Consider the following 13,204-nt stretch of genomic DNA (forward strand, 5'->3'; position numbering starts at 1 on the left):
AAAAAAAAAAAAAAAGAAAGAAAAAAATAACTCACAGGGAGTGAGCATCACTTTTTCCCCAATGGGGTTATCGTTTGGCACAGATTCCTGTGGGTATAACCCAGTTTCTGATCTTGTCTTGCATCCCTTCAAGTTGGCCTGCCTGTTTTCATCCAACTCTACTTGGGTGACCACTTAAGTCTTCCATTAAGGAAATCGATGAGAGATGAGATTCCCTAACCAGAGTACTTCCTATATTTAACCTTTCCAATTAGAAATTAACATCATGGCAATGTCCAAGTTAGGATTTTACTAGTCGTATCCAGCAGAACAGGCCAAGTCGTAATCTGACATCTGAAGTCTATTATCCTTAATGATTTCTCTCGTTGGAGATAAAAAGATAACTTCTTCATTGTTTCTATAATACTGTTTACTTTGATGAGTTATTTTGGGAACACACCCACACAACACAAAGCACTCAAGGAGAAGTAAACATTTCTTAGTGGCAATACAGTCTAAATTCATATTGAAGAGGCAAAGTGTTTTTCCTATATGCACATATCCTCCCTCCAGATTTTTACTTTACATTATTTTTTAGAGAAGTTTCCAGATAAATTTATGCAAAAATATGCTGAATTATAGTACCATTGACTACTAGCAGCGACCTTTATTCAAACAAAGATACAGCCCAAATTTGAAATTTAAGGTTTGTAAAACTTGGAGCAGGTCAAATTTGGGGTTAGAATTTTCACTCTCTCAATTATTTGTAAAAAGGTGAAATAGCAGAATTAGCTATAACCTCCAGTAATATGAAATTTTCACTGTTTGTGTAGGAAGGGATGGAAATGCCTCTTGTATTATCAGCTTTGTTTTATATTACTTAATATGAAAATATCTGGCCAACTATCTCAAGGTAGTTCTGCAAGGTGCATTTAGAGATGCTTACCAGCTGTCACTTCTCTTAGATAGTGAACTTTATGTTCTTTGACATTTTTACCATATAACTTGGTAAATTCCATCAGTGGAAGATGAAATATATCCCCTTTATTCATGAATACATTTTATGAGATGATTTATCAAAAAACAAGACATCACAGATTAACAGAAACATTTTATCTATTTTACTGAATATTTTCACACTTTTCTATTTTAAGAAAAATGAAATTTTGAAGTCTTTTAGTGTAATATTTCAGACACAGTTTATATGTGTCTTTATGATGGCATTGCAATTATTTGGATAAACAGATTATTTTATATTAATCTTATTAAAAACACATCAATTTGAGATGTTTTTCAAGAATTTTTCTTAAGTGTAGTACTAACCATATGTGTGATATGTGTGTTCATAGAAAATATATGTATTATTGTGTTGTAAACATATATTCACAACATATATATCCACATATCCCAACATGGGGATCTGTACACACAAACACATAGGTGTATGGAAGCTCATCACACTGTATGTTTTTCTCTCTGACTGATTTCCTTTTCAATAATATTCCTTTACAGTCTAGCCACATTAGTTCATATTGATCTTCTCATACTTTTAATTGCCACATAATATTTAATTGTATGAATATATGTTTGGTTAGCCTTTCCCTTATCAAAACCATTGGGGACTTGCAAATTTCTCACTGTTACATTTTCTCATGTCTCATTTTGTGCTGTTTCCCTAGAAATGAAACAGATGAATTATATGAGCATGTAACATTTAAAAATATAATCCAGATTACCCTGAATGCTTATTTTAAATTTAAAGCTCTATCAGCTGTTTCTCAATACCTTCCCTGATCTTTAGTATTATGAGACTTAAAGACTTTTTCAATCTATATGAAAATGGTACCTGATGCAAGATAAATAGTTATCTTTAGCTTCTTTTTGTTTATTAGACATTTATGTTTAATATTTTGTGAATTTACTGGTTTTTGCTATATTTTCTATCCGATCTTTTTTTTAATTTATTTTTTAATTGCATTTTGGTTTTTGGGGTACATGTGAAGAACATGTAAGATTGTTGCATAGGTACACACATGGCAGTGTGGTTTGCTGCCTTCCTCCCCATCACCTATATCTGGCATTTCTCCATTTCTCCCCATGTTATCCCGCCCCAACTCCCCACTCCCCACTGTCCCTCCCCTAATTCCACCCCCACAGATCCCAGTGTGTGATGCTCCCCTCCCTGTGTCCATGTGTTCTCATTGTTCAACATTGGCCTATGAATGAGAACATGTGGTGTTTGATTTCCTGTTCTTGTGTCAGTTTGCTGAGAATTATGGTTTCCATATTCATCCATGTCACTACAAAGGACACGAACTCATTGTTTTTGATGACTGCATAGTATTCCATGGTGTATATGTGCCACATTTTCCCTGTCCAGTCTATCATCGATGACCATTACCTCTTGGGCTCTTTAGTAGAGTTTCAGTTTTTAGTTTACTAAATAACTTTCAAATATTTTGTTATACTTATTCCACAAAATAGATAAGAAGCTATTATGAATAGAATCTGTCATTCTTTTTACAATTGTATATTTATTACATATGGTAGGATTTCATATTTAAGCATAGACTTTAGACTAAAAAGACACTAAACTTTTTAGTAATTAATTTATTTATTTATTTTTGACAGAGTCTTACTCTGTCACTCAGGCGAGTCTCCCTCTGTTGTCTAGGCTGGAGTGCAGTGGTGCAATCTCGGCTCACTGAAAGCTCCCACATAGCTGGGAGTACAGGTACATGCCTCCATGCCTGGCTAATTTTTGTATTTTTAGTAGAGATGGGGTTTCACCATGTTGGCCAGGCTGGTCTCAAACCCCTGGACTTAAGTTATCCTCCCACCTTGGCCACCAAAAGTACTGGGATTATAGGCCTGAGCTACCATGCCTAGCCTTTTAGAGATTTTCATTTAATATCTACTATATATCCATTTTTATTCCTATATCCTCTGTATCTATATGTTTCTACATAGGAAGAACTTGTTTTAACTTTGAATATTCAGTATCAGCTATTAATATTACTTTTTATTTTTATCACATTTATCCTGGTATATTTTATATATTCTTTAATATTGAATACTTTGTTCTTGTAAATAGCAGATACATAGATGGTCTTTATTTTTTCATGTGGAATATTTTATCTTTTGGTTTAGAAATTCAAAGCATTCAAGTTTATTAAGGTAAATAATACATTTTTAATGTTTCCCTCATTGTATTTTTTTCAAGTGATGTGTTAAATTTAAATGATAATTTGTCTTTCTAGAAATATGTTTTGTTCTGGCTTATTACAGAATTTCCCATTATGGTATGGCTCTTCTGATTAATAAACTTATAACTATTACTCTTACTCATATTTTAGTTATAATTATCCACCATAAACATTTCAAACTAACTCACATGTATTTCTATGGTGTCTTCTTTCTTTGATCTTTAATGTCTGGTTTCATTTTTCATTGTAGTGTAACATGTACCCAAATATTTTCATCTGGTAAGACAGAAAGATTAAATACCTTCTGAGTCCTTGAATGAAAATAACATATAGGGCAACTCATACGTTGCCATTTTAAACCAAGGTAGTGACTAGCCACATACAAAAAGTAAACAATACAAAATAAAACAATTGGGAAATTATTATTCCATGGGCATAAAGTTTCAGTCAAGCAAGATAAATAAGCTCTGGAGATCTGCTGTACAACATGGCACTTGTAGTCAACAATAATGTAATGTATACTTAAAAATTTGTTAAGAGGGTAGATCAGTATTTTTACTACAATAAAATTTAAAATATAAAATTAAATAAAACAACAAAAAGTAGCAGAAATATGCAAAGACAAAAAAGAAATATCAATTTTCTTAAAAATTACAATTTTTGTATTGCATTGGAACCTTCCTTGACTAATTTTTTGCCATTTTTGATGGATGCATTGCATTCTTCTAAAATGTAATACAAACATATTTTTTTCTAAGTTTTAAAATATATAATGTTAAAAAGGTTTTCTTTAAAAATTTTTAGAAATGAAGGAAACTCTCAGTTTGACTCTACTAACCAATTCATACCATCTTATTCCCCCCAAATTCTTTCTTTTCTGTTTCGCCTAGTTAATCATGAGAATTATTGACAGAAACTTCTTAGTAGTTCAAGTAGCTTAATTAACCAAATTATTTAGAACACAAATTAACTGTTCAAAATGTACTTAAAATAACTTGGCTGTTTTCTTAGCATGACACACTGTTGTAACAGGCAACATGGATCAGACTTCTTAACATTAGCTTGACAGAAAATATACTACCTATGTAAAGTAGATGCAGTTTTTGATTTCAATGAACAAAATGTCATCAGATTTTAAGTGTGTCGTATTTATGATGATGTATTCATTTAATACTGTAAGATGTAACATGATTTTGTATATTGTATCAAATTTTAAAAATGCTAGGAAAGAAAGTATAACAATGCTTTCTTTGTTTTCACAATTTTTATTTCATCTATTTTGAAAGACATCTTTTAGACTATGCATAACTTTAATGTGTATTATTATTCTAAATACCTACAAAGGAAGATAATTGCAATTGGTTATCCTTTGAATCCTGTTAAAATTTTGAGCTGTTAACATCTGTGATTCCCCCAAAATAATTTTCATGTCATTACGAGGGTTAGTTTTTAATATAAAATTTCAAAGTAATCTATAAAAAATAACAAAACCATTTTTGCTGGTTTTTAAACTGGCTTTGCAAGTTATTGGAAGCATTCCACTTTGTACTGTTGCTTTGGGAATATTAAATGATCTGACAATTGCATCTCCCTATCAATATCAATAAAAATTTGGTTCCTAAAAGTTCTTTTTCTCTAGAATTCCTCCAGTGCATGGATATTTATTCTGAAAAAAGATAGTAGAGATTTTATTTGTATATGCACAAGCAATGACAACTCATTCAAGATTGCCAATAGGCCAACTTATATTTTAAGTTCCAATCAATTTTGAAGCAGATTTACATTTTAGATATGTGTGATGGTTATGTGTCAATTTGGCTAGGCTGTGGTGCCCAGGTTTTGATCAAACGCTAGTCTAGATTTTACTGTAAAGGTATTTTGTAGATATGATTTACATTTACAGTCAGTTAAGTTTAAGTTTCAAAGATTGCCTTCATAATGGTAATAGGCCTCCTCCAATTATTTGAAGACTTTCATAGTAAAAATTGAGGTTTCCCAGAAAAGACAGAATGCTGCTGCAAGACTGCAATGTAGAAATACTGCCCAAATTTCCAGTCTGCTCACTAGACCTACAGATTCATGATTCAGGACTACAACATTATCTTTTTACCTGAATTTTCATCCTGCCATATATATTTCAAACTTACCAGTCCCCATAATTGCATGACCCCATTCACTAAAATAAAATAGTTTGCATGTGTTTATGTATGTATGTATATAATTTCTATCCTGTGTGTGAGTGTGTGTTTATTTATGTATGTTTGTGCATAATTTTCATCCTGGTTTCTATTAAGTACGATATTGATTGCAAATTTATGGCAGGATTTAGGTCACTGGAAAAAGCCTTATAAATTGCATTTTTATATAATCATGATGATATAATAACACTGTAAAAATTTATAAGATGGTAATTTCTGCGGCAAAACAACTTAAAGAACCTCATGTATGTTGCTAGTAGTTATACCTTCTAACCATGTTATAATTTCATTTTAAATTGGTATTTGTTGGCTCTGGACACAATGAATTGCTGTAAGATTTTACCCACAAAATATCAATTTCTGGGAATGTTTCACATAGGCTCAATGTTAAATATCAGGTATTCTCTAAGCTGAGCAGGCATTTGAAGCTGGAGTGTCTGTTTGTCATTACTGCTCCTATCCACTGGGCCCAACAATGGCTCTGCCAGTGCTGCTGCAGATACTTCCAAGCTTGCAGACTTACAAGGTACTAACTTGTCATTGTGGTCTCTGGTTTCCTCAATGTGCTGAAGCCTTGAAGCCATTTTTGGTTAGTCAAGAAGTATATAAAATATTTATTTTCCTCACTTGAGTTAGCACTTTGATACCTAGAAAAAAATGTAGCACTCTTGTACCCTTTTGTCTCACAGAGTTTCTGGTAGAAATGTGCTGTTTAGCTTAGCCAGCAACTCACTTTCATCATAAGGCTCAGAGAAGAAAGGATATATCTGAGACAAGTGCCATCATGTTGTTTTCTGTTCTGCATCCTCCCTCCATTCCTTCTTTTTAAATGAAATTCTGGGTTTTAATATAAACACATTCAGGTTATCCTACTGCCTGTATATAATAAAGTTTTAGAATATATTAATTTCTGAAGTACATATATTTTAAGAAATTATATTGAGTTAAGTGCTTTAGAGACATTTCACTTTGAAGAATATATGAAATATAGAAATTCATCATATATTATATAATGGTATTGGAAAGATAACTTTATATAAATTAAAATCTGCTGTACCATAGGAATTATCAAGAGGTAAAGAAACTGGCAAGACTTTAAAAAATTTTTATTTGTCCAATGTAATCTAAAATGAGATAAATATTACAAAACTATCTATACTGTAATAGCCATGCAAAATTAGAATGTTATAAATGGACGACAAATATTGACAAATTCCTGAAAAATTTTCAAAAAACATCAGTTATAAGTGGAGAAGAAATAAACCTAGAAAGATCACAGCTTTTACAGTAAGAGACTACTGGATCATTAGGACCATTCCAGAAATCTCTAAACATTGAAGCAGCAGATAAATGAAGCAGAAAATGCTTAGGATCACAAATAGAAGGTGGGCATGGATATGGAAGCCCCTCTGCTGCCATGGCTCCTCCCTCCCACCTTCTTGTTGAGCTGTAGGCAATAATATTTTTTACCAACCCTCCAAATCATTGAGTGTTGGAACTGGAGCTGAAGTATAGGCAATGTCTACTATAGAAACATATTTTCACAAGTAATGAAAAACCTCCATAAACAGAAGACAAAATGCCTGTCAAGGCCCTCAGGAATTTCTCACATAAGACTTGAATATGACCAGGGTAGCCTAAAGTATCCAAGATGGGAAATAAGAGTATTTACCCTAAAATTCCAAGATTTATTTAACAGAATAACAGAAGGGAAAATAATGAGTAAAGGGGAAGAAAAATATAAAAACAATTGCTAATATTGAAGAAATACAAACTTTTAGGTGAAAATACTCACTAAATAACAGGCAGAATGAACAACTGTTTATATTTAGCTGGATTTCAGTGAATTTTCAACATCAATAATGAAATGAAAATTATTGACGATGACAACAAATTCCAAAGAGACCTACAAACCAAAATCAGAAATGCATCTACCTTTTTTGTTTGTAATATCTGATGCTTCCAGACACTAGAACAATGTTTAGAAAGGTTTTAAGGAAAAAAAAAAAAAACAATTTGAATTTTGAATCTATTGAAAAAACACAAACTCTGTAAAATATTTAAAAGGGCTTATTCTGAGCCAAATATCAGTAACCCTGACCTGGGGTATAGTCTCAAAAAGTTCTGAGAACATCTGAGAACATGTGCCTAAGGTGGTTGGGGTATGGTATGGTTTTATATGTTTTAGGGAGAAAGAAGTTACAGGCAAATGCATAAATCAATACATGTAAAGTATACATGGTCCAGAAAGGTGAGATATCCGGAAGCTGGAGGTGGGAGTGAGTTACAGGTCATAGGTGGATCCAGAGATTTTCTGATTGGCAATTTGGTTGAAAGAGTTAAGCTTTGCCTAGAGTTGAAGTCAGCAGAAATAAATGCTTGAGGAAGGAATAGTATCGAATCTGCATATTGCTTTGGGCAGTGTGGCCATTTAATTATACTGATTCTTCCAGTCCATGAGCTTGGAATGATTTTGTATTTATTTTTGTTATCTGTGATTTCTTTGAAGGACACCTGTACCTGTCTGTTCATCACAGTGCTGGTCACAATAGCCAAAACCTGGAAACAACCTAAGTGCCCATCAACAGTGGATTTGATAAAGAACATGTGATACATATACACAAAATTATGTCTTTTGCAGTGGCATGAATACAGCTGGAGGCCATAGCTCTAATTGAATTAATGCAGAAACAGAAAAAACAGATACTTTTGGTGTCACTGATAGGTTAGAGCTAAACATGGAAAACACATGGACATAAAGATGAGACAATAGACATGGAGAGTAAGTACTACAGCAGAGACAGAGGGATGGGGCCAAGGGCTGAAAAACTACCAATTGGGTACTATGCTCTATACCAGGGTAACAGATTCAGTCATATCCAAAACCTCAGCACTATGCAATATATCTCTGTAACAATCCTTCACATGTAACCTCTGATTCTAAAATAAAAGTTTAAAAAATAAATAATACAAGAAATGCTTGAGTTAAGTTAAGGGGAGTTGTAGAAGCCAAGGTTCTCGTTAAGAGGATGAAGCCTCCAAATAGCAGGCTTCAGAGAAAGCAGTTGGTAAATCTCTCTCTTCAGACCTTAAGAAGATCCAGAGAAGACCTACAAAGGGAAGGAGATTCTCTACAGAATGCAAAATTCCCCCACAAAAAGACAGTTTTACAGACTCATTTCAAAATATGTCAAAGAAATATATTTTGGAGTAAAATACTTTGATTTCTCTCAGGACTCACTGTCTGTCTTGTGGTGCTATACCAGAGTCAGGTTGGAATTTGTTATCTTATTGCTACAAAGAATCAGTTTTGTCCGCCTTGTGAACTCCATTTCAATGTTATGGCTGGTCAGTTGTGCCTAAACTCGAAAGGTGGAGGTGTAATAAGGGCATGTCCAACCTCTCGTCCCATCATCACCTGCACTAGTTTTTCAGGTTTCTTTGGGATCCCCTTGGCGAAGGAGGTGATTGGTTCAGTTGACTGGGAGGCTTAGAATTTTATTTTTGGTTTATAAATCCTATTCAGAGCCAAAATTAGTCAGTGTGATTAAAAAAAAAAAAAACTATTTTCAGATGTGCACAGAATTAGAAATGTTATTAACACCTGATACTCTCCTAAGAATAAATTAGAAGATGCTTGAAATGAAATAAAAAATGAATTAAAGAAAAGGGAAGATTGAGAATCAAGAGAGCAGAGCAAAGAAAGAACCACATAAAAAATTAATTCCAAGTGAGCATTAATAATTCTTATTAAAAATAATAAGGGATATAATTGTATAGTTATGTGTTCTGATTTATTAACATGGTAAAAACATTGACAAAGAGGTCGAATTGTTAGTCTTTTTTTCTTTTCGTTTCTGTAATGTCAGTACTTAAGCATTGGATCCTCTACTGGTATAGAAGAAATACAATTAAAAGCAAAATCTCTTCCCGACTCAGAAAACCTTTCCACAAAGGTATAAGATAAATAAAATAATTTTATTATTGATTAGCATTAAACTAGAATGTGAGGTGCATCACAGGCAATCTAAGAAGAATGCAGATATAATAAAATCTCACCCTTTTATATAGCTAAGCAGATAGAACCCATTATAGACAGGTTCTCAAGAAAACAACTAATCTTCAGATATGAGAACTGGATAGTACTATTGGCCATGCACAGTTTATCCAATTTTCACCAGGTAATTTGGGTGGCTATCTTGGTACTTAGTTGGCTTTATCCAAAAGAAAAATAAAAAGCTTGTATTTTTTATGACTAAAAGTAGTTTTGCACCAAGATGTCTGCACTAAGTTTGGCTGTTGTCCTCTCCGCAAAATGGAATAGCGTCTTTTTGATGATTACATGTCAAAGAGATGGCTTTCTGGTTTTTGAGAAATCTGTGCATGGGTTGTAAAGCTGGTAATTTTTATTTGTCCAATTATTTATTTGGCAGTTTAAAATATTTACATCATTTCAAGGGGCAAAGAAAGAACACACATTTTCTAAGGTGAATGCTCTAAGTCAAGGGAAAGGGAAAAAGGAGAAAGACTGTTCTCTTATTTTCAGTAGGGAAAATTAAGACTCTTATCTAATTTGTATTTGCCTTCAGTGGGCATATTTTAGCTAGACCTCATAAGTTCTAATACACATTTGTTTTAGTATCATCACTTTCTTTAATTTTTATGGATACATATTACGTATATTTATTTATAGAGTACATGTGATATTTTGATAAAAACATGCAATGTGTAATGATCAAGTGTGAATAATCGGGATACCTATCACCTCAGACATTTCTTAGTTTTTTGATTTGTAAGCATTCAAAATCTACTTATCTAGCGATTTTGAAATGCAATACATTATTGTTAACTATAGTCATCCTACTGTGTTACTAATACTACATCATTTTTCTTCTATCTGACTGTATTTTTGTGCCCATTAATCAACACCTCTTAATCTCCTTCTTCCCACTTCCCTTCCCACTCTCTGGTAACCATGACTTTATTTACTACATTCATGAGAACAGTTTTTTTGTGGCTCCCACTTATTAGTGAGAACATGAGGCATTTTTCTTTCTATGCCTCATTTATTTCACTTAACCTAATGTCCTCTGGTTCAATCTGTATTATTACAAATGACAGGATTTCATTCTTATGGTAGAATAATATTCCATCATGTATGTATACCACATTTTCTTTATCTATGCATCCCTTAATGGGCATTTCTCACAGCTAGCATCATACTGAATGGAGAAAAACTCTTTCCTCTAAAATCTGGAACAAGACAAGGATGCCCACTTTTACCACTTTTATTCAATGTAGTACTGAAAACACTAGCCAGAGCAATTAGGCATGAGAAAGAAATAAAAGACATCTAAATGGTAAAGGAAGAAGTCAAAATGTCCTTGTTTTCAGACAATATGATCTTATGCTTAGAATAACCTAAGATTAATGATGTACTGGAACTGATAATTAAGTAAAGCTGCAGGATACAAAATCAATATACAGAACTTAGAAACATTTCTGTATGCAAACAGTAAACAATCCAGAAAAGAAATCAAGAAAGCAATGCATTTACAAAAAATAAGATAAAGTGCCAAGGAATAAATGTAACCAAAGAAGTGAAAGATATCTTCAATGAAAACTGTAAAAAATTGATGAAAGAAATTGAAGAAGACACAAAAAATATGGAAAGAAACCCCATGTTCATAAATAGAAGAGTTAATATTGTTAAAATGTTGCCACCTAAACTGATTTATAGATTCAATACGATTCCTATAAAAATACCAACAACATTCCTCACAGAAATGGGGGAAAAAAAAAAAACCTTAAAATCTGTATGGAATCACAGAAGACTCAAAATAGCAAAGTAACATTGAGCAAAAAGTATAAAATTGGAGGCATCACATTACCTGACTTCAACTTAAACTACAAATCCGAAATAGCATAATTATGGCTAAAAACAGACATGTAGACAAATGGAATGTAATGTAAACCCAGAAATAAATCTGCACATTTACAGTCAACACATTTTCGACAAATACACTGAGGAAAGGATAGTCTTCAACATATTGTTCTGGGAAAACTGGATATCCATATGCATAAGAATGAAGCTAGACCCCTGTCTTTCACCAAATATAAATATAAAATTAAATCGATTAAATACTTAAATATAAGACCTGAAACAATAAAACTGCTAAAAGAAAACACTGAGAAATGCTTCAGGACATTGTTTTGGGCAGAGATGTCTTGTGTAAGACCTCAAAAGCACAAGCACCCGAAGAAAAATTGGACAATTGGTATCACACAGAAGCAATATGAAATGCTCAATAGGCATATGAAAAAATGTTCAACATCATTAATCATAAGTGAAATGCAAATCAAAATTACTGTGAGATATTATCCTACCCTGGTTAAAATGGCTTTTATCCAAGAGACAGGCAATAACAAATGCTGAGGAGAGTGTGGAGAAAACTCTGGTACAATGTTGGTGGGAATGTAAATTTGTGCAGCTACCATGGAAAAACAGTTAGGAGGTTTCTCAAAAAACTAAAAGTATAACTACCATATGATCCAGAAATTCTACTTCTGGGTGAATATGTAAGCAAGAAATGTAGTATATCAAAGAGATATCTGCACTCCCATGTTTATAGTTCATTGCTTTCTATATTCTTTCCATTTTTATTTTCCCTTCAAATTAAGCATTATTTTAGAAATAAGCTTGATTATTAACTAACATTATAGCATAACAATGAAGCTGAATCTATTTACATTTATTAATTAATAGATATCTTTGCTCATAAAATTATCTTTCTATATAGAATGGTTTTTGTTTTTTAACAATTTTTATAATTTATATGTACTAGACTTTCATTCTACATTTCTCCTATTAATTTAGGAATTTTATAGTATGTAGTAATTTGTAATGATTTATTAGCATTTACTTTTATTTATCTTTAGTTCTAAATTTAAATTCAATGCAGGATAGCATGGATATGTCACCTACAACTTTATTTATTGAGAGATGCTTTTTTAGATTAATTAGTTTATTTATTATAATTTAAGTTCTGGGGTACATGCATAGATTGTGCAGGTTTGTTACATAGGTATACACATGTCATGGTGGTGGTTTGCTGCATCCATTTCCCCGTCATCTATATTAGATATTTCTCCTAATGCTGTTCCTCCCCAATACCCAACCCTCTGCTATTCCTCCCTAAACCCCCATCTCCCAACCCCCAGTTTGTGATGTTCAGCTCCCTTTGTCCGTGTGTTCTCATTCTTCAACACTCACTTATAAGTGTTCAAACACCACATGTGGTGTTTGGTTTTTGTTCTTGTGTCAGTTTCCTGAGAATAATGGTTTCCAGCTTTATCTATGTCCCTGCAAAAGACATGAACTCATCCATTTTTATGGCTGCATAGTATTCCATGGTGTATATGTGCCACATTTTCTTTGTTCAGTTTATCATTGACGGGCATTTGGGTTGGTTCTTTGCTATTGTGAACAGTTCTGCAATGAGCATATATATGCATGTGTCTTTATAATACAATGATTTATAATATTTTGGGTATATACCCAGTAAAGGGGTTGCTGGGTCAAATGTATTTCTATTCCTAGATCCTTGAGTAATTGCCACACTGTCTTCCACAATGGTTGAACTAATTTACACTCCCACCAACGGTGTAAAACGGTTCGTATTTCTCCACATACTATCCGGCATCTGTTGTCTCCTGATTTTTTAATGACTGCCTTTCTAACTGGTGTGAGGTGATTTCTCAGTGTGGTTTTGATTTGCATTTCTCTAATGACCAGTGATGATGAGCTTTTTTCATGTTTGT

This window comes from Cebus imitator, unplaced genomic scaffold (genome assembly GCF_001604975.1).
Source record: "Cebus imitator isolate Cc_AM_T3 unplaced genomic scaffold, Cebus_imitator-1.0 Scaffold90, whole genome shotgun sequence".
NCBI lineage: Eukaryota > Metazoa > Chordata > Mammalia > Primates > Cebidae > Cebus > Cebus imitator.